At 36.3% G+C, this 23529-nt stretch overlaps 1 protein-coding gene across 8 annotated transcripts in view; it reads left to right on the top strand.

The window, feature by feature from the left end:
• Positions 1 to 23529, top strand: part of Fam208b (family with sequence similarity 208, member B) — a 66821-nt gene that overhangs the window by 460 nt on the left and 42832 nt on the right. For 5 of the 8 annotated variants that reach the window (XM_005383842.2, XM_005383847.2, XM_013513664.1 and 2 more), the window contains exon 2: positions 20229 to 20323. The gene's annotated coding sequence lies outside the window, so the exon portion shown is untranslated. Of the gene's footprint in view, positions 1 to 426; positions 450 to 8848; positions 8870 to 20228; positions 20324 to 22395; positions 22485 to 23529 lie in introns of those variants that run through there. The other 3 variants (XM_005383843.2, XM_013513662.1, XM_005383845.2) reach the window with 3 other exon arrangements.

Genomic DNA, 23529 nt, shown 5'->3' on the forward strand with positions numbered 1-23529 from the left:
CCGCTCCGCTCGGTTGCTGCTGAGGGGATCCCGCCGTCTGCACCCTGCGGCCGGTCTCAGTTTCGCCGGTCTAGAAGTCCGAACCGGAGGGCAAATCCTAGGGCTTCGAAATTCGGCTTTCCCCATTTTGAGGCAGAAAATCCAGAACAGTTGAAACTTTTCGTTTGCGTCGCGTGGCGGAGTGCAACTTCACCTCCTTGGGGATGCAGGTTCCCTTACTGGACCTGGACGGGCTAGAAAATCGATTCCTAAGTTCTTCGTGAAGCTTGGCACACACATTTGTTTCTGCAGAGCACAGGTCACGGTGTGACCTTTTGAGAAGTAAAGTAGGTCTGCCCGTAGGGAAGGTCACTTGGCAGCGAACGGAGTGATGTATGAGGAGCACTGCAATAAGTTGGTCCGCGCAGCCCAGCAGTTTGGCAAAAGACAGCACCAACCAGCACTTTCTGGTAAAAACTGGCTAATGAACCTCAAAATATGAGGAAGATAGTTTGAAAATTCTCGTTTCTCTTAGTATTAGCTTGTCAATTCGAAATTCATAAATTTAAGTAAAACATTCTTTTCTTTTTCCTCCTTGTAAGGTAAAATTAGAATAAGATTAATGAAAATGTTTGTTCAGCGTAAGTGTTGAACAAGTACGTTGTCTTGCTGTATAATAGTATGCGTGATCTTGGGACCCGCCGTATTCCCTGGAGAAAGCGTTAAAAGGGAAAGCAGTGATCGTTTAATAGTCGATATTCTTGAATCTGACGCTGGTGGTAATCCTTCCCAGAAGGTTTATAACAAAGCAAATGTTCAAATACTCTTCTGTTGGAGAACTGCCTTGTAGAATGGATAACTGTACAGTGTCTTCAGTACATCAGTAACTAGCTCAGGCCAAAAAAAAATGTGACTAAGTTGCCCAGTTACTGTAATTATTAAGGAAGACAAAGTGCTTAAAATGTGTGTTGTGTACATTTGCCTAAATACAATTAATTCTCTTTCAAAAGAAATCCATCGTATCTCCTTTGGTCCAAACAAATGAATTAAAATCTGAGAAGTGCCTAAAAACTTGCCTAATATTTGTTAACTGTTTCATGTATTTTTCTTTTCTCTGTTGGTGGATGTTTATTTTCAAGATTTCCTTATAACAGTGCTGCAGTAATTTTTTTTTTCTATCACAAACATTCCTCAGGTGCTCATGACAGTATTTCCGTAGAATTGAGTCCTTAGGAAAATGCTGGGTAAAGTGCTAAATTATCCTCAGATGATTATATTCTTAAATTTACTCTCGCAAAAGGTGCGGTTTTTAACTCCTTGTTTGCTAGCACTGTATTTTGTAAATATTTCACCTATAATATATTTTGGTACTTTCTTTTGAAAAATGTTTTGAGTTCTTTTGTGTTTTTCTCCCAAGATGAAATTTAGAACCATGTTTTCAAGTTCTATACAAAATCTTGTTGAAATTTTGTAATTGCATTGAATTTATAGATTAATTTGAGAAGAAGAAACATTATTTTTTTTCTTCTAGAAGAATAGATATGCTTTCCTGTATCTTTTAGATTTTTTGTGAAATAAGGTAATATGTACTCTTTAAAAAGGATCTTGCCTAATGGAACACCACAGACTTTTTGTGCCTATTAGAAGGAAAACATTCTTTGCCCATCACCATGGAGTATTATTAATTTTATGTTATTATTGTGTTATTCTCTTACCTTCGTTTTACAGTTTTGTCACGGATATACATTTCCTTAATCAGTGTGGTTTTTTTTTTTTTTTTTTTTTTCATCTGTTTTGGCACTTCAAATAGAATCAAACTGTATATGCTGTGAACTGTTTTTCTTAAACATTATATTTTTGAGATTCAGCCATGTTGAAGTACGTGCCTGTGGTTCAGCAGTTTAGAAACTGTTTGGACTCAAGACTTCTTTGCATTTTTGAAAATTATTGAAGACCTGAAGATCTTTCCTTTATGTAGATTATATCTATTGATAAATATCACTTTAGACGATAGAACTGACCAACTTTAAATATACTGTATATACTTACATTTATTGGAACATTTAAAAAACCCATTATGTCTTAATGTAATTCACATTTTTAATGTAAAGTAATTATCCACTCCACAATATTAGTGACAAGAGTGACACTGTTTTTCGGTGGATTTTGTTTTATTTTGTTTTGTTTGTTTTGTGGTACTAGGGAATCAAACTCAGGACCTTGCGCTTTCCAGGCAGGCGCTGCACTGCTGAGCCATATTCCCAGCCTGTTTTATGGTTTTATAAGTACCTTTAATGTCTCTTTTAATCACTAAAGTTCTACTTTGGCATTTAGTCTGTTGCAGTATATTGTTTTTGCTGAAGTATAGAGAAAAAAAATCTGACCTCACATAATTAATTACCTTTACTGGTAATTATGTTGATATGCATCATTTTTATACTAACAGTTTCTTAAATGTTAGCTACGATGTAGGATTTGAAACCATGTAAGTGAACTTCTCATATTCTGACATTAAAATTTGAGGTCTGTCCTGCCCTTTAAAGTGCTTTTCTGCTCATTTATTGATCTTTTGTAATGTATTGGTTTACTAAATTACGTAGACCTTCTAAATGATGACATTCCATAATATAATATTTTAAGAATCACATGTATTAGCATTATCCCCCCTTTGTGAATCCCTGCTATATAGTTTGTTCATTTATGTTGAAATATATATTGTAACTAATATATTCTGTATTCATGTTGGCTATTTCCATCATTAGGCTGTTGTAGTCAGTTCTGCCATAAACATTCTTGCACTATACATAGCTCCAAGTGCATATATAAAATACATTCCCTCTGGCATGTTAGTAGTGGAATTACTGGGTCCATTGGAAGGCTATTAGATGCTGACATTTCCAAAATGGTAGTTCTGCTTAATCTTTCAGCAACAGTGAATAAAAACCTCTCTGTTCTCTCCATGTGTAATATTGCCCAACTTTTTAAATTTTGCTGGCATATTGAAAGTGAAATAATATATTATTGTGATAATAAACTGCATTTCTCATTCTAAGACAAATTGAATATTGTTTCATGTTTTTAACTAGTTCACTCTTTGCTTTTGTATTTAGTCATATATTTCTTACTTTTTCTTTTGGGTGCTTTTTCTTCCTAGTTTGTAGGAATTTTTTAACATACATTATATACAAATTGGTAAATTTTTCCTGCTACCAATCATGATTAAAATCTTTAAACAATTAAAAGTATACATTCAAAAATGTCTTTCTTCCCTGTACCTATCCAAGTCATTCCCCACCTTTCTTGTTCCTCTTAGTATTTTTTTTTTCATTTTAGAGCTTTGAGTATATGGATATGTTTTGTTTTGTTTTTTGTCTCTTTGAGACAGGGTCTCACTATGCTGTTCAGACTGGTCTTGAACTCACTTTGTAGCCCGGGCTGGTCTCCAACTCCCAACAATCCTCCTGCCTTAGCCTCCCAAGTGCTGGGATTACAGGTGTACGCCACCATGCCTGACTGAATATGTATTTTTATATTCTTCTTTACCCCTATTTTTTACTATACCATGTTTGTTCTCTACATATCCATAAGAACCAGAAATCCTCACAAGTAAATATATTGGGACTCACAGTTTTGTTGTGTGGCTGTACCAGTTTTTTAACTGTGGTAAATGGATTATTGGGTTTTTCTGTGAACTTGACTAGTCTTGGTTTTTTTTCTTCATTACTGATTTATTCAAATGTTTCTTCCAATTAGACCGAAATAAGTAAAAGATATTTTTATAATTTTTAAATATATTGGTGTAAGTTGTCTCAGATACTTTATAATTTAGAAATATTTTTCCTGTATTTGTGCTTGTATCCTTTGTTCCCACTATCATGTTTTCTTTTTTTTCTAGATCGTTTGCTAAAAGATTACCTATTTCTTACTAGTCTTTTTTTAAAAAATCAGCTTTTGCTTTTATTGGTTAACTTGATTGCATTTGTTTTTAAGATTGGTTTCTTTTTTTAATTATTGCTTTTATCATAAGAGATATGTTTGGGATGTATTTTCTGGTTTCTTTTAATAAGAGTTAATAATATTTAATTGGAAAACCAAATCCCTTGGTAATTGTGTTTTTATATTGGCAATGTGAAATAGAACCAGTTTAGAATCTTTGATGTACACCTGCTCCCTCACCTCATTAGGAAAAGGAACAAAGACCCCCAGTCCCTGAAGCCTAGTTTGTTCAGTTGAGGCACCTACTTCACTCCTGTGGAAATTCCATATTTATCTGTGCCTAGCATCATTTGAGGTGGGATATATTTAGAGTGGTGGCAATAAAAAATTATCTTTGTTCCATCATCATCATATGAGAATCCAAAGGTGGGTCTTAAAATGTAATTGCTACTGAAAGCAATTTATTCTTAGGATTTTCTAATAAGAGGGACAAAACCATTTAACAGTATAAATTTTTTTAAGTGTAGTAATGAGCTTGATGCAACCATTTTACTAAGGGTTGATAGTTTAATGGTAAAGCAAATTCATAAACGCAGCTTAATGAGTCAGAACAGTGGTTATTAACTTTTCTTTCTAAATCACCTTATACACTTTGACACAATTCCAGTAAAAATCTTTAATATAGAAAGTTTAAGACAGTAAATGTAATAATAAAAGCTTGAGTAGAAAGAAAATGGTCTGTGAAGAATTTGTTGGCATTTTTTACACAGCATACTAAGACACTGGATAAGCATAACATTATAAGTATCAGATTGATAATTGGAAACTTTTTATAGTAAGTTGAATTTTGAAAATGTTAAAACAGTCTTCGAAAGTTGAATATAAAGCCTAAAAATAAACAAGTTACAGGTACATGAAAAAGTCATAGTATATAGGTATAATTCATTTTATTCAGTAGATACAATCTCCAAAATATGTTCATTTGTTTTTGTCTTTTTGAGACAGGGTCTCGCTATTCAGTTCAGGCTGGCCTTCAACTCACTGTATAGGTCAGGCTGGCCTCAAACTCACAGCATCCTCCTGCCTCAGCCTCCTGAGGGCTGGGATTACAGCTGTGCACTGCCACACCCAACTTCAAAATACGTTTTTTCAAAAAAGGCATTTCTCTGCTAGATAAACTAAAATACCCTAAGTGAATTTTCTGTTTTAAATGGCACAGAAGTAATTGATATAATTCATTATAAATTTGAATAATTTGCTTTTTGAGTTCAAATTATCCTGTTTATGTTATATACAGTGCAGTAATGGTGATTCATATGACCATTTGGTTTTCATCGAGGAAATGCATGTAGCTATCTTAGGCTATTTAATTAAAACGTAATGTTGAAAGTAAAAATGCACTTGAATTGGCTTCAAGTAGTTCACCTCCAATCGCCATTTGGTTTTATTTTTGGTGAGTTTTATTAGGACTTCATTGTTTAGTGGGGTGAAAGAGCACCCAGCTCTATTTCAGGTGCTGGTATCAGCTTCTCTTGAAGTTGTCTAGAGTATTCAAAACCATATCGAAGGCCTTTTATTTTTTGTAAATGCAAAATAAAACCCCATGAAATGGTAGCCAGCAAGGACACATAAAGACAATAGGACAGTGATTTTGAGGTTAGCATAGTGAAAAGAGCATGGACATCAAATTCATTGTGGGATTTATAATCCAGTATCCTTACTGTACTGAGTACCCACAGGCTCAATGCTTAAGAAATTGGATCTTGGCCCAGGTGGTGGTGCATGCCTATAATCCCAGCACTCTGAGAGGATGAGGCAGAAGGATTGCAAGTTGGAGCCCAGCCTGGACAATTTAATGACTTAGTGAGAGCCTTTCTGGGCAAGGGAATTTTTTTTAAGGGTTCAGACTTCAATACCAAGGGGAAAAATTGGATCTTGGAGTGACCCTTGTAAAATAACATTAAACCATTCTCCTAGCAAGGTTAGTGAGACATCCCAGAATCCCACATCTGGAGGAATGGAGCTTGCAGTCTTAAGCTTTGACTGCATTTACTCTGTCTCTTGACCCTGAGCTCTTGGGAGTCATCCCCCTACTACCAGCAGCCATTAGGTGGGGTCTGCTAGGTCCCCAAGCCATGGCTGTGCAGGGTGTAGGATCCACAGGCACTGAAATGGAACCCTGATTGGCCTCATTGACTTTCAAAATGTGCTAACTTTGCCTGAGCCCTCCTCAGCGACCCTCCCTCATGGGTCCAACCCTGGCTCCCTGGGGGCTTGCCCCTGGTTTGCTGGCCTTTGCTAGCCAGAAGGGGCCTAAGCAGGAGCTGGCTAGGCAGAGGCACAACCCTCTCCTGCACACACACTGTGAGGTAAGAAGAGGTAAGCCCCAGGTCTCCCTACCACTGCTCTGAGCACTGAGGATACAGTATTGAAAAAGATAATGCCCCTGTATTCATTAAGCTAATACTCTAGTGGTAAGAAGATGGATAAACAAGAAAAATGCCAGATACTGATAAATGTTACACAGAAGATGATCTTTACTAAAATTGTGGTGTATGTTCTTTAAGGCTTTATATATATGTATATATAAAGGTGCTCTTTTGTAATTTTTTCTTTCTACTGAACATCTTATATTTTTATCTTTAACTTTTTATTTTCTTGGTAAATTTTAGATATACAGAATGATAACCTTCATCATACAGAGTTTGTGCCTGTATATGACCTGCCTTTTTTTCCCATTCCCCTCACCTTCCTACCACCCTTTCTCTCCTATTTACAGAAGCTTTGTTTCCATCTTTTCCTTCTATTCTCTTTTTTCTCTTGTCCCATCTTTTTCTGCCCACTACCCACCTTCCTTGTTCCCTTTCCCATTTGAACATTTTCTTCCAGTTTCCCAATAACTTACATTTTGGTCCTTATTTACACTTTCAGTTTCTCACATCAGAGAAACCATGTGATATTTGAATGTGTGTCCAATTTATTTCACTTAAGAGTATAGCCCTCAAGGCATTGATTTAGCTAGAAATGTCTCAATCTTATCCATCTTTATGGCAGAATAGTACTTCATTGTATAAAAACACCATATCTTCATTATCCACTTACCAGTTGATGGGCATTTGGGCTGTTTCCAGGAGTGGCTATTACAAATGGTGTTACTATAAACATGGGTGTGCCCAATTTCTGCAGGATCTATTATGATTTCACCCTTTCATTCCTCGTCTTCCAAAACACCAACTTCTTAATTCATTGATTCTCTAACAGATTGTTTTCTTAGTCTCCATTGCATTAGTTTTTACTCTGATTTTTATAATTTCTTCCATTGGATGAACTTTGGGCTTGACTTGCTCTTTTTTTTCTAGAAGCTTGAGGTTCACCATTAGGTTATTTGAGCTCCTTCTTTTTCTCTGATGTGGGAATTCATCACTATAATTTTCCCTTGTAGGACTGCTTTCATTGTGTCCCATAAGTTCCAGTATGTTATATTGGCCTTAGATAATTGTAGAATCTGTGTAATTTCTTTAATTTCATGTATGACCCATTGGTGTTAAGGAGAGTGCTATTTAATTTCCATCCACTTATGAAGCTCTTGCAGTTTCTTTTGCCATTTATTTCCAATTTCCTTGCTCTGTGGTCTGGTAATATGCATAATTTCAGTTTCTTTGCATTTATTTAAGCATCTTCAGTGAACTAGTATGTGGTCTGTTTTGGAGGATGTCCCATGTGCAGCTGAGAAGAATGTGTATTCTGATGTTGTGGGGTGGAACACTCTGTAGACATGTAGAAAGCATATTTGTTCAAACATTTGGTTCAGTTTTTTTTGTCTAGTTGATGTGTTTGTGACAGCAGGTATTGGGTTTCCCTGTTACAATTGTATTAATGCTTATTTAATATTTCATGTCTGTTAATTTTTTTTATAGAGTTGAGTGCACTGGTACTGGTATTTAGTGCATATATGTTTGATAGTTACCTCTTCCTCTTGGATTGTTCCCTTTACAATGATTTATTGACCTTTTTTATCTCTCTTAATCAGTCTTAGCTTGAAATCTACTTTATCTGCAAATAAAATAGCTACCCCTGCTTTTTTCTGGGTTTTTATCCTTTAAATTTTAATCTGTGAATTTGTTTTTGAATTTGTTTTCTTGTATGCAGCATATTGTTGGATATTGCTTCTTGGTCCATTCTGCTGTTTTGTTTCTTTTGATTGGTGAATTTAGACTGTTTACATTGATGGTTATAATTGATATGTGTTGAATTATCCTTTAATTTTATTCCCCCCCCCCTTGGTTTAATTGCTTGCATTGTGGGTTCATTCTGTTGGGATTGATGGAATTGTGTTCCTTGTTATCTCCTTAGAACATTTTGGAGTGCTGATTTGGTGTTCATGAATTTTCTCAAGTGGTCTTTATCACAGACATATCTTATTTCTCCATCAATTTTGAAAGATAGTTTTGCAGGGTACACCAATCCGGTTTGGAGGTTGTTTTCTTTTAGGGCTTGAAATACTTCAAGTTCTCCTTGACTTCAGTGGTGTGTTGAGAAGTCTGCTGTGATTCTGACGGGCTTTCCTTTATAGGTGACTTAGTTCTCATTTCTAACAGCTTCTTTTTTTTTTTTTTTGTACTGGGAATTGAACTCAGGACCTTGAGCTTGCCAGGTAGGTGCTGTGCCATTGAGCTATACCCTCAGCCCTCTAACAGATTTTAATATTCTGTTTTTGTGTCAAATTTCTGGAACCTTGATTATTATATGCTTTGGTGTAGATTTCTTTTTAACATAGCTACTATATGCCTCACTTACTGTATGTCAAATTCTTTTTCCCTGCCCAGGAAGTTTTCTGCCATTACTTTTTTTTTTTTTTTTTTTTTTTTACCAGGATTTGAATTCATGACCTCATACTTGCCAGGGAGGTGCTGCTGAACTACATTCCCAGCCCTGCCATTACTTTTGTGAACAGGTATTTTTTTTTTTAATGTTTATGTTATCCTGCTTTTTCATTGATTCCAATCAATTTTTCATTATTGTTTGCATCATCTAGCAGCTACTGGATTAATTTCTCATGGTTCCTTGCTATTTTTATGAAATCTTTCTTTTCTTAATCACTAACCACAGTCTATCTTCTGTATAATATTCTGTCCTCACATTAGCTAATTCTGCTGTGTATACTTCCAGTGATATTTTTAATTTCCTGGATATCTGTTTGAATCTGTTTATGGATTCCATTTCTTTCCTATGTTGGGCATTTATGGTCATTTTCCTAAGCTCCTCTATTTTTTTTTATCATATCTGCTGTACAGTCATTAGTCATGTCTTTGATGGTGGTCACCATCTCTGTAATTATCTGAGAAATTATTTCTGATTTGATTTTTTCCCAGAGCCTTGTTCATTAGCTTTGTTACTTTCATTGTTACCACTTCAGAGAGTCCAGGTGGGTGGCTATCAAATTGTTCTACCTTGTTGCCCCCTGGTTTTGCCTTTGATGAGCTGAAAGTCTGGGGTTGCATCTTGTTTATGTGTCTTCATTTTCTGTTTTTTTTTTAGTTTTTTAGCTTAATTCCTAGGCTGATATTTGTAAATTGTTTCTGTCATGCACTTTTATTGCTATTATTTAGAATCCATAGAAAATGACTCTGTCTCAGAGATGTCTTCCAGGTAAAGCTGTCTTTTGGATTTTGAGTCTGTTGCAAGATCCTACCACTTCTACTTACTGGGGATAAGAAGTTGCTGCCTGCTTATCCCAGCCCCTGGTTCTTTGGCACTGGCCTATAGTATCATTTATGACCCTTTGGCAGTCTCAATCTTGGTATACCAGGGAGAACAGTTGATTAGAACAATTATGTCTCCTTGGCTGAAGTAGTATAATCAGCAATAACAATAGCATCAAACACAACCTAGAAACTGACAAACTGTGAATATGCCACCTATAGCCACAGGAACTAGATTTGCAGTTATATAACAAAATCAAAAATGAACTAGAAAAAGGTATACCAGAAATAAGCCCTTGATATGGCAATTTTACCAACAGGGGAGAAAATTTGAAAGATGTAAGGGGGAAAAAAGAGAAATAGAAGAAGAGGAAAAGATTAAAGCAAGGCTGGAGAACAAAGGAAGATTACTTAAACTTTGGGAAACCGGTAAGACCAGGAGAAAATAGAAGGAAGAAATAAAAACAAGAACATAAGCACACAAAAAAAACCTAGAAATCATGTTTACCTAAAAGCAACAAATAATGAAAGAAAAACAAAAAAATGAGAGAGAAAAAATACGAAAAGAAAGTCCACTTGAAGGTGTCTCTCTGCTGTCACAGATAAGATGTGCAGTGTCCAGATCAGTGTTGATTAATACCAAAGAGCCAGCCACTGATTTATGGCGGGGTAATGGATAATCCCAACAAGCCTGCACCTTTAGTTCCACTGAAGCTCAGTCCCTGGCCTCCTGCCAGCTTGACTTCAGCAGCCTCACCCTGACACTGGGAGTCACTAAATGGACCTGCACCTATTCTGAATTCTGAGCTCAGCTGGTCCCTCTTCAAGGTGGCTATCAGTTAATTGCTCTCTCCTGGAGGATATCTGAACCCAAATAACTCACCAGCCACTGCAGTCTGCTGCATCCACTGCTCTTTTTCATTGGTGCATTTCTCCATGGAGACCTCTGAAGTCACAAGTAGTCACCAAGTATCTGCAGGTTTGATCTGCCCTCTCTTGCAGTGAGGGCTAAGGTAGAAAGTGCCACTTGTCACATCCTCTTTTGTTAAAAACTCTATCTTTGCTCTCCCCATGGGCTTCAATTTGAGCTTTAGGTCCTTCCTGTATACTAGGGGCCCACTTCCCTCTTTCTTCTCACATTGTTATATTCCAACATCTGGACACCAAATCTCAGAGAGGTGCTTTTTCTGCTGCTCACCACTCTACCATCTTCTCGAAAGTCTCTGAACATCTTTTTTTAAAATTAGTTTTATTGATACTTTTTTTTGAGACAGGGTCTCATTCCATAGTTCAGACTGGCCTTGAACTTGCTATGTAGCCCAGGATGGTCTCAAACTCAGCAGTCCTCCTGCCTCAGCCTCCTGAGTGCTGGGATTGCAGGTGTGCAGCATCATGCCTGCCCAGTTCACTTTTGATGTGCATGATGATCACTATCATAGGGAATTTGTGCCTGTACATAATATATCTTGATTTTTTTTTTCTGAATATCTTAAGGTAGGCCATTTTTCTATATTATTAAATAAGCAGCTTTCTTTGGGAGCATCTTTGTTTTTCAGATTGAGTATGATAAAACAAATGCATAAATAAAAAATGTGCAGTGACACAATTTGTGTGTTATAAGGTATCTACTGGAAAAGAATTTGTTAGTAACACCCTTTTGACAGTCTGACTTGTGGCTCTTCTTCCTCATCCAATGCCAAAACTTCTTTGACTTATTGATATGGTTAGTAAAATTCAGATTTACTGTTTACTATCCCATTTCTTGTATTCCTAGAGTGATTCCTAACTGATCTGTTATTTTAATATCTTGATGTTATCTTTGCCAATGGATTATTTAGAATTTTAATGTCAGTATTCACTAGTGATAGGTCTGTATAGTTCTTTTTATGTTTTGTCAAGTTTAGTAGTGAAATTTGTATGAATTGGAAAGCTTTATCTTTTTTCTTAGTTTTGGAACAAATTAAATACCAAAAGTAATCTTTCATTCAGTTACCAAGTATATATTTATTAAACATCCTGTATGTGCCAGCATTGAGCTAAATTGTAGGTAATTGGTGGTAAACAAAACAGATATGATATATGCTGCCATGGAGTTTGGTTTATTAAGGAAAAAAGACATTAGTTAATTGTAAATAAGTACTCTGAAAGAAAAGGGCAGGGTACTTTGAGAAAATATTGAAGATCTGTAGGTTGTATTGAGTAAATGGGTTATTGAGTACATATGCAATAAAAGTTAATTGTTTTTAAAATAATCAAATATAGATTGAGGATTTGGTATGTAATTAAGGCTGTAGTATATATATGCAAAATGCAGTATTCATAATTATATAAACAAATATACAAAGTATTGGCAAAACAGTAACTACTGTAATTGGGATGTGTATGTGTGTGTGTGTTTTATGTATTAAGGACAAGCCGAGGCCCTTTCACATGCTAAGGTTGTGTTTTACCACATATCACACAACGCCTGTAATCCCAGCCCTCAGGATGCTGAGGCAGGAGTATAATTGCAAGTTTGAGACAGTCTGGGCTACAAAATGAACTCAAGGCCAGCCTGAACTGCATAGCAAGACCCTGTCTCAAAAACACAAATAAATAAGTAAAATAAAACTGGACCCCTGACAGATGCTAAATACACCTTGTTTACAGATGGAAGTAGCTCTATTAGGAATGAAGTTGGACAGGCTAGATATGCTATGGTCACCTTGGACAAAACTATTTTGACTAAAACTGTCCTACAGGTCTGCACAACAAACTGCCATTTGGAAACCCACCACCAACACAAAATAATCCAGTCTGGAGGCCTAAGCCCTTTCTGGGGATCCAGTTGACTGAAAGATCAACCCCAGCCAGAAAAACTTTACCTACTATTCCCAGAAGATCAGAGCAGAACCTGCCCCCACCATTGTTTCTGCAAGCTCAAGCCATTGTTCTGGCACCCATACCTCTGTAGCCAGCTCAGGCTTCAGCATCTGTGTCACTGGCCCCAACCTCCCATTACCTACCCATACTGAGAAGACAAGAAGTTTGTAGGATCCTGCTGTAAAAAATCAACCCTACATATGGCCTACCCTTGATCATTGGCAGCAACAATTGGCCTACATCTGTAGAAGTAACTAAAAAATTAGATTAAATAAAAACTACATATAGCTTGTAACCAGTTAAAAGACCAGCTGTATCTGTAGACATTCCAACACACACATATAACCCAGATACATATTAATTACCTCTACAAGTTTCAGAAATTCAACCTGAGATCCACTAAAAAATTTACCTAGACAGCTCCTCCAGGGCTCACTGTGAAGAGACAACACACTCCAAGCCTTGCTCCTCTCACTCTGGATGCTGACAGGTTAACGCACAGCTAAAGCTTGGAGGACAATGTTCACAGGATTCCAAGTGTGACTGTTTACCCCAGTGCCTCCTACATGTACTTGATACTGTGCTATCCAGCTTGGTTCTTACTTCTCTGCCCACCTGCTTAGCTGTAGTTTTTATTAATTGACCTCGGTTCTGCTTACCTCAGTCCTCACTTCCCTGCCTTAAACTCTATGGACGGTTGCCCCAAGAAAACAGAATACTCAATCAAACTCTTGGCCAAGATTTGATAAGCATCCAAGACACGTTGGACACTCTCCTAGATCAGATTAACTCCCTTACTACCTTGCCAGAGTAATGTTATAGAATAGACAGGCCAAAATTCTAGTTGGGCCTTGTCTTAGAAGATCACATGTAATTATGCCAAGCAAAGATTTTCTGGGAAAAGTAAAAGAGGTGGGAAATGTAGCAGAACATGCCCCCTCTCCCAGCCAGTATGCTTCAGTTTGTTAGTTGCCCAGGTTCCAAATCCGTTGCTCCTGTCTCTTAGAAACGGTTGGTCACTGTGATGCATAGCTAGCTGGTCACTGTGATGCATATTATAAGAACCAGTCCCCAGTTGAGAAGCCATTTTGCCTCTGTACTTCCTGCTTGCTTATCTAGTATAAGCCTTAGATTACCAGAGATTAGGACCTCATAGTCTGGGAATGATCCTGATCAGTGCCTGTTGACTTACATAAGTCTGCCGCCAAATCCTGTGTATTGTTTCAGTGTTTCTGCTTGCCACTGCAGTACTGCTACTTCTGTAAGTTTTCCATTTCATTTCATGTTCTGATCAGGATCTCTTATTTTGGGAGGGGTCTAACTTGTTTTTTTTTTTTTAATTTTTCTGTTTTGTTGTTGTTCTTTCTACCATGACTGCTAGTACCAATAAATTCACCTATGTAGCAGGATACAAAATCAGCACACAAAAATCAATAGCATTCCTATACACCAACAATGAACCCACCAAGAAATTAGGAAAATACAACAGCACCAAGAAAAATTAAATACTTAACAATTAACATAAGGAAGTGAATAACCTCTATAATGAAAACCATAGTACAGTACTCTGTAAAAGGAAATTGAAGAGGACATCAGAAAATGGAGAGATCCCTGGATGGGTAAAACCAGTATAGTCAAAATAGTCATACTTCCAAAATGATATTCAGATTTAACACAATCCCAATTAAAATATCCAGAGTATTCACAGAACTGGAGAAAATAATCCTAAATTTCGTATGGAACCAGAAGAGACCCAAAACAGCAGAATTAGTCCTGGGTAACAAGCCCGAAGCATGAGGCATTACCATACTAGAGTTCAAGTTATTTTACAAAGCTACAGTGATAAAAACAGCATGTTACTGGCACAAAAACAGACATGAGGATCAGTGGAACTGAACAGAAGATGCATAAACAACCCCAAGCATATTCAACTATTTAATCTTTGACAAAAACATACTCTGGGGGAAAAGGTAACCTCTTTAATAAATGGTGTTGAGGACATTGGCTATCCATATGCAAAAGATTGAATCTGGATCCATGTTTCTCACCATGTACTAAACTAAAATCGAAGTGGATCAAATAAATGTTGAAACAAACATTTAACCTGCTGGATAATAAAAATAGATAAAACTCTTGATACCATAGGCAGAAACAAGGACTTTCTGAACAGAACCCCATTGCACAGGAAATAGTACCAGGAATCAACAAATGGAATCATACCAAATTAAAAAGCTTCTTCGCAGCGAAAGAACCAGCAGAGTGAAAAGAAAACCTACAGGGAAAAGAACTTTTGCCAGCTATTCTTTAAACAGAAGACTAATATCTCAAATATATAAAGAACCCCCCAAAAATGGACTACCCAAAATAAACGACCCAACCAAAAAATGGCCAAGTGAAATAGGTATTTCATAGAAGTAGTGCAACTTACCCATAAATACATGAAGTATTCTCCACCTCTGAATATTAGAGAAATGCAAATTAAGACAATACTGAGATTCCATCCTACCCCAGAAAGAGTAGCCATCATCAAGAAGTCAAATAAGTGGGCTGGGGATATAGCTCAGCAGCACAGTGCCTGCCTGGCAATCATGAGGTTGTGAGTTCAATTCCCAAAACCTGCCCCCCCACCCCCAAAAAACCCACATACACAAAGAAATGTTGGCAAGGCTGTGGAGAAAAGGAACCCTTCTACATTGTTAGGGAATGTAAACTAATCCAACCACTATGGAAATCACTACAAACATTCCTCAAAAAACTAAAAATAGAAATTCCATTTTACCCAGCTATTTTCCTTCTACATATTTTCCTGAGTCAGAGACATATTATTAGAGCAAGATAGGTATGTGTGTGTGTATCTCCATGATAGCTAAATCTTGGGAACAGCCTATATGTCCATCAGTTGACGAATGAATAAAGAAAATGTATTTATACACAATGGGATACTACTCTGCCATGAAGAAAGATAGAGTCATTTGTAGGGAAGTGGATGCACCTTGAGACCATAACGTTAAGGGAAATATATTAGACACACAGTTTAAATATCACATGGATTTTCTTGTATAAGAAAAACAAATTATAAATAAAGAACAAAATAAAAGGTAGATAACAGGAAGTAGGGAGATAGACCTTTCTCAAATGGGAAGGAGATCTAGTGATGGAGGGGGAGGAGGAGAAAAAGGGGATAAAAAAGAATAAAAGGAATTAAGAGATGTACATGTACCAACTCCACACAAGGAATGAAAACATTATGTTCTGCAAATATGTACCAGTAAAAAATGGTGTTTACTATTGGTTTGTCATAAATGACTTGGATTAGATTGAGATAAGGTCCTTATGTACCTGTTTCCAGGGTTTTTATCATGAATGGATGTTAGATTTTGTCAAAGCTTTTTCTGCATCTATTGAGATGTTCATATGATTTTTTTCCTTCTGTGTAAGTGGTGTTTTACATTTGTTAATTTGCATATGTTGAACTATCCTTGCATCTTTGGAATGGAGCATCTTTTTAATGATTTTTTGCATTTTGTGTGCCAATATCTTTTGCATCTGTGTTTCTTACCAACATTGGCCTGTAGTTTTTTGTTTTCTTTTTTTCACTTAAATTTTTATCTGGTTTTAGAATCAAGGTAATAATAGCTTTCAGGAATGAGTTTGGTGTTACTCTTTCCCTTTAAATTTCATTAAAGAGTTTGAGGAAAATTGGTGATACATCTTCCCTCAAGTTCTTGTAGAATTAAGTGGTGAATCCATCCAGTCTTGTGCTTTTCTTAGTTGGTAGGTTTTTAATTACTTCCTCCGTTTTCATTCCTGTTACTGGTCTGTTCAGTTTTGGTAATGCATACATGTCTAGGAATCTGTCCATTTCTTCTAGAGTCTCCAATTTATTTAAGTACAGGTTTTCACAGTCATTATTACTAATCTGGATTTGGCAGTGTTTGTTGTGACTTTGCTTATTTCATTTCTAATTACATTAATATGGCTCTTCTCTTCTATTGGTAAGTTTGGCTAAGGATTATCAGGGACCTGTCCAAGGTCCCCAGTTGTGTGAGGGGTATGGCAAAAGGATGAAATAAGAGACAGAAACAAATTCAGTAATGCATGACAGGGGGGCTGGGAAGTTAGTGCCTCTGGAATGGGAGAGATAAAGACACTCCAAGCTAGCCACTGTTTATTGAGTGCACACAATTATCGGAGGGAGTATTGGAAGACTCAGAGGGCAGTAGTGATCTTATACTGATAAGGCTTTTTGGTGAGGATCCTGGGATGAGATAGCAGGTTTATAAGGAGTTTGTCCTTTCTTTCAGGTGAAACCTTTTTTTAAAATTACTATTATTTTTCTTTTATTACTTCTCGGAACTAGGATGTCTTCAGCTGATGTAATCTTGCCCTGGAGCATCACAGCATCACAGGACCATTTAGGTCTCAACTTTGGAGGCACACAGAGTTGTTTCCACATACCACAATTTATTTATGAAATTATTTTTTCCCCCAAAATTATATGGACTGGCCCTCAACAAGGATTTTTCAATTTTGTTTATGCTTTCAAAGAACCAGCTCTTTGATTCATTGAGTCTTTGTATTTTTGTGTCTTAAGTTTCATTAATTTCTGCTTGCATCTTTATAATTTTCTTCCTTCTACTAGCTTTGGGTTTGAATGGGATTGAATTGTTTTTCTAGGACCTTGAAGTGGGTTGTTACGTTATTTATTTGGGCTTGGTCTGTTTTTCTAACGTGGGCATTCACAGCAATAAACTTCTTTCTTAGGACTGCTTTCATTGTCTCCCATAGGTTCTGATATGCTGTATTAGTACTGTCCTTTGATCCTAGAGCTATTTAATTTCCTCCTTGATTTCTTCTGTGACCGACTGAGTATTCGAGTATATTACTTGTCATCATGTTGTTTTTGTATTTTCTGTATTTTCCTTTGCCATTGATTTCTAGTTTCGTTGCACCAAAATCTATCAGTATATGTGGGGTGATTTCAATTCTTTTGTACTTACTTAAGAATTATGGGCTAGTATGTGTGCTGTTTTGGAGAATGTTTTGTGTGCTGCTGAGAATATATTTTGTTGTAGTAGGGTAGAACACCCTTGTTTAGTGACATCATCTTTGAGTTTCTCTGTTTCTTCTTTTATTATTTTATATAATTTGGCCACCCCGGCCCCTTCATTGGTACCCCTTGGATTTGCTTTGGGGGAGTTGGGAGTTTCTGGAGGCATTTTATTGCCCTGTTTTCTCATAGTTTGTTTTTGTTTTTGTTTGTGCAAACTCCTTAAGAGCAGTCATTATGGCATTACTTGGTGGTCTTTACCTTTTTGTTTTGGTATTCAGCACTGCTTCTCCCTAAATCCTTTGGGAAACAACAGATACCAACATACAGGAGCCATGTACCCAAAACCCAACTTACTAACTTGCTGAACAAAAATGACCTGTAGTAGATATCACCAGTTTACCTTGTTTTTGGTGTTCACTGTTGATGACACTTTAGGTTATCTTTGATGTTTTCACTGTTATAGATGTTTATGCATGGACATGTGTGTGTGATGTGTGATGTGTTTACGTATATGTACATTGTGTTCATGTGTATGTCTATCCTCATCCTACTGTGAATATTTTACAGACAGGTACTTTTCAGGGTATCCCCTTAAGTGTTCTAGGTTTCTTTGTGGAATAGTCACCTCTTCATTAATACTTTGATAACATTGAATAAATAAGCAAAAGTATTGCTCAGTAAAAACAAGGCTGTTTATTTATGAAATGCATTAATTAAACTCATAAATCAGGGTATATTGTGTGAAATGGGGAGAACATGAATAATTTTATGAATTAGCTAGGTTGGTGGGTGATGCATGCATTAATCCATTCCTAGAAAGATGGGACAAGAGGATCACCAAGAGCTCAAGGCTGAACTTTGGAGTGCACATAATTAGAAAAATATAGTTTTATCATTACCACTGATGTTTTGTATTTGAATCTATTCAAAATATCTTTATATTTTTTTTCTTTGAGGTGGGATCCCTGATTGGCACCAAACTCAAGTAAACTTGTTTGGCCTCCCAACTAGTTGGGGCTATAGGCATGTACCATCACACCTTTTTCTTTACAGCACTGTTCAGTTTTGTTTATTTGTTTTTGAGACAGGGTCTCACTATATACTTCAGGCTGGCCTTGAACTCAGTATGTAGCCCAGGCTGTCCTCAGAGTCACAGCAATCCTCCTGCCCCCGCCTCTTTAGTGTTGGAATTACAGGCATACCACCATTCCTGGCACAGCACTGGTATTGAAAGAGAAAGTGAAATTAAGCAAAAGTAAAACTTTGAATGAATGTATAAATCAAGTGTACTAACTTGCCTCTCCAAAGGGTCATGGCACAATCTCTGGGGATAGCATATGGGTATGGTTTTTTAAAAGCATTTTCAAAATATATAGTATGGTTTCATTTTGTAAAATGAAAAAAAAAAATTATAATACAACCCATAAGATGTAAAACTGAGTAGACTCCCCTTGGTTTGGCTCCCCCTGTGGTGAAATTTGGATTAATACAGGTTTCTTTGGATAAGTAACTTTTTGAAGGAGTGACCTGTCATTTCTCTGTTGAGATTCATTATTTACATAGATACTTTGTTTCTGAAGAGGTTTTTCAAGCTTAAATTACATGGTTTTGAGGAAAAGATGAGATAGAACCCAGAGATAGAATGATTTTTCTTGTGTTTGGTGAGTGGACAGTACTAAGCCTCATAAAAATAATCTAACAGACATACTTGGGAATTTGATGGAAAGGTGGGTAGAGCAAGTTTATCAGAACATGGTGTAGGTTAAAATAAACGAAAGGCAAAAACCTCTAAGCGGTTGTTGATCGCTACCTTGATACTACAGTGGTATCTGCTTTTGGCCAACTGAATTATAGCATACTGCGCAGCTTTAAAACAATAAGTATACGGGGTGTGGTAGAGCATATATTAACTCCTGTGTTAAAAGTAATTCCCCTCAGTTATGACTTAATTAGGTTATTTTCTTTACATGAGAAGTCATCTAAAATTCATTAAGATGGTACAGGCACGGGGCTGGGGATTTAGCTCAGCGGCAAAGCGCCTGCCTGGCAAGCGCAAGGTCATGAGTTCGGTTCCCGGTACCGGAGAAAAACCAAAAAAAAAACAACAAAAAAAAAGATGGTACAGGCACAGTGGCAGCCAGGAACACATCATTAATTTCTTACATATATGGAAAAGGAATAGATGACACACTGAGTAATACTCATGGTGCCCTTCTTAACCCCATTTTTGAGTTTTCATAGTGCCATTATTTTTGTTTGTATTTTACAGCTTTTGAGATAGTGTCCTTGAGTACAGATTCTTTCTTCCAGAAGGCAGTTTCAATTCTCTATACCTCTTTCTTTGGATTCTACATCTAAGCTTGATTTTCAGTATAGTCAAGTGACTTTTGTGAAAAATGACATTTTCTTAAATGAGGTGAGGTACTTGGTATACACTGTATCTATGAGGGTCTTGTTTATATTTGAAAGGCAAAGGCCCATCATTTTTGGTATATAAGCTTAATATTTTTTAGCTGTCATTTTTGAAATGAGATCAGATATCTTTTGATGTGGTCACTAAGAGTGTACTATGTTCTTGGGAATCGAAAAACAATACATTTAATTTAGTGTTTTAGCAGGACTCCAGAGTTATATTTAAGAAGTTAATTTGCAAGAGACATTATGTTTAAGCATTTGGTTATTTTGTCTTTATACAGTACAAAACTTTTACCAGCAAAAACAAGCAAGTAACTGTACTTGAGAAGAACTTCAAGAAACTTACGGGTTTCTTCTGTTTGAAAGTGAGAATCAGGTAAGGGGATCTGGTTGTAGAAAATTAATTTTGTGATTTTACACAAAAGAGATTTGATTTTAGAACTTCTCATAGTTTCTCTTTGATTTCATCTTAAATATATTTGTAAATTTGTGGTGAGATTTGGATTAGTACAAGTTTGTTTGGATTAATATTGTCTTAAAAGTAGTGAACTGTCCCTTGATTGATCAATATTGCATGTCTCTATCTGTTTTCATGAGAAACCACTTTGAAGATACCAATATGTAATACAACAAGCATTGTTAATTTCATACTACTTTGTAACTCTGTATTGTCTGTACTGTTCTTTTGCTATTTTGTAAAAGGTGGTCTGTCTGTCAATGTTTTCCTCCTTTTATTTTTAAAATAACAAAAAAAAAAAAGAAAAGAGAGAATTGAGTGGGAGGGTGCCCATCATGGGACCCTAGGAAAGACCCAAAAAATCTCAATTGCTCAGCACATTTTGAGAAATTTAGGTATTGTAGACGAGTAAGTTAGGTAAAAATATTATAGGCTGTTAGATTAGGTTCTGGAATGAGTCAGTGCACAAGATGAGAAAGCATCAGAACTGTGGCTGGTGCCTCTCAAGAAGATTAGAGTTACAGTGGCCAGGTTTCCATAATTCCATAATGCATAAATGGAATTTTGAGGTTTTTGGTACCACCTGTTTAGGATTTCCCATATAAACAGACCATAATCTCATTAGAGTTAGGCCATCTTCTCCCAGTAAAACTAAGACTAAAGACAAGGCTAAGGTTATAGATTATAGGCCAGGGATAACGATGTCACAAATATGCACTTAACATATTGGATCAACATTAGCCAAGTGCTTATACTTGTAATGGTATTGGTTGATTCTAATTTGACCCCCATTTTACCCACCTCAGAACTTTGCTATCTGAAACTTTGTTGGAGAAGTCCACTCCTTGGTCAACCCATGTTCTGGTATTCTTTCTCTCACAAGCTATCTTTCTCAATAAACTTCCTGCTATTAAAAAAAAAAAAAAAAAGTAGTGAACTGTCATTTCTTCATTAAGGTTCATTATTTACATTTGTTTCTGTAGAGGTTTTTTAAGTTTAAATTACATAGTTTCATGCCTGTCTTTGAAGATTGAGCATTCATATTATTCCCTATACCTAAATTGTAGGAAAAGGAAACTACTGCGTACAGGATTTGTTTCCAAAGATGTGTATGGCTTCCAAGATAAAATTTAAACAATACTAGGGATCTAGTATCTTCAAAACCTGAAGTAATTCAGAAGTATTATTTATAGTGGGCTAATGATTGAGCAAAGGCAGGTTTGCTTAAAGAATAATTAGTACTAATGTTAGGATTATATAGTAATGCTAGAAAAATTTAATCTCCTTTTAACTTAATCATCTAAATCCAGCTAAGATGTGCTATGGGCGTATACTAAAAAAGACATTTTTAAATTTAGTGGTCATAAAGCTATAACTAGAAAAGATACTTTCAAAAGTACCCTTGTTTGATGGTTTGATGGTGACATTTTTGTTAACAGAAATGGTGAGATTTTATGGAAAACTTTGGATCATTAATTGAAACACAATTGCAGTTCATAAGCTTGAACTTTCTGCCATGAATACATACAATGAAGAGATTTTTGTATTTTATAGCTTATAGACTATAAACCACTCTTTCATGGCCTCTCCCAAAACTAATAATAAAAAAAGTATATTTTCTTTAAAAGTAGCATTGTTATGTCAGCATAGACTGTGCTGGCAGCAGTACTATCATCACTGTGTAATCCAACCAAAGGTAAGTCAGTTAGGAAAAAAACAGCCCTCTTCTTGTACAAGATGAGATTTCGTTAATTTTATAAGATACATGTATTTAAAGCCCATCTCATTAATGTCAAATATATGCTAATCTTGAGAGTCAGAATTTTAAACGTATTTATGAATGAGTTTTCTAGTCTAAAACTTAAAACACTTTTTAGTGCCTAGACGTTAGTACTGTCATGAACATTGCTTCTAAACTGTGATAATGACAATAAGAACACAAAATAGAACTGATGAAGCCTAGCAACTATGGAATGTTAGGAGAAAGAGAGATTTCAGCTGTATACTTTAGTGATACTAGTAGAGGAAAGACACAGAAGAGAAAAAACAGAACACTAGTGTACCTGGTGAGTTAAGAGAGGTAAATTAAGAACAGATTAACACTAGATTTTTAATGTTCAGCCTTCTCATTTATAAAATAGATTAATAAAGGGTTGAGATTTTGTAAAGGGCTTAACCTAGGACCTTTTACCTAGTAAATGGACAGTAAATGGACTCAGTAAATGGATAATATTTCTTTTTATACGTTAAATTTGAGAAATAATGAAATAAGTGTTTCTGAAATAGCCTGCAGATGGTGAAAGTAGTCAGGAAATGGATCAGAACTGGGGCTGAGACTGGGGCACTAGTTTAAGCCAGTACAGTACATTATTACTACATGGGAGAACAGAAGGAGAAGGTGACCAAGAACCACTCTGGGATTATTAATGGGACCAAGGTATAGGGAGATTATGGGCATATGGAAGAAAGACTAAGCAAGAGTAGTTTATAGGATGGAAAATTGTGAAGTAAAGTTCCACATAAAAGCAGAAGCATCTCAAGAAGAGGGATGTTTAGCTGGGCAAGTGGTACATTGATGGAAACCGCTATGAAGCAGCCCCAAGCAGGACTTAAATTAACCAATTGGCTTTTTATGTTGCCTATAAGTCTAGCTACTTGGGAGGCTCAGACAGGAATTACGAATTTGAGGACTGCCTGGACAATTTAGGCCTCTTCTCAAAAGTTTTTCAAAAAGGGTGATATAGCCTAGTGATAAAGTGCTTGACTAACTTGTTTGAGGCCCTGGGTCAGTCCTAGCACTGCCCAAAGAACAGGGATGTTTAGCACTGCCAGGTATTAAAGATGATAAAAGTCAGGGCTGACAAGGATTACTGGACTTCATGGCTAGATTTCTGTTGACTTTTTAAAAAATATGTTCATTAAAATATAATTCACATTCCATAGAATACACCTACTTTAAATGGTACATTGTGGGGTTTTGCTTTTGTTTTTTTTTGTTTGTTTGTTTGTTTGTTTGTTTTTTGTAGTACTGGGGATCGAACTCACGACCTTGTGCTTGCCAGGCAGGCGCTTATGCCACTGAGCTATATCCCTAGCCCTGGGGTTTTGCTTTGTTTTTTGCCCTT

The sequence above is a fragment of the Chinchilla lanigera genome, unplaced genomic scaffold (assembly GCF_000276665.1).
Source record: "Chinchilla lanigera isolate Chin_1 unplaced genomic scaffold, ChiLan1.0 scaffold00020, whole genome shotgun sequence".
NCBI classification, from domain to species: Eukaryota; Metazoa; Chordata; class Mammalia; order Rodentia; family Chinchillidae; genus Chinchilla; species Chinchilla lanigera.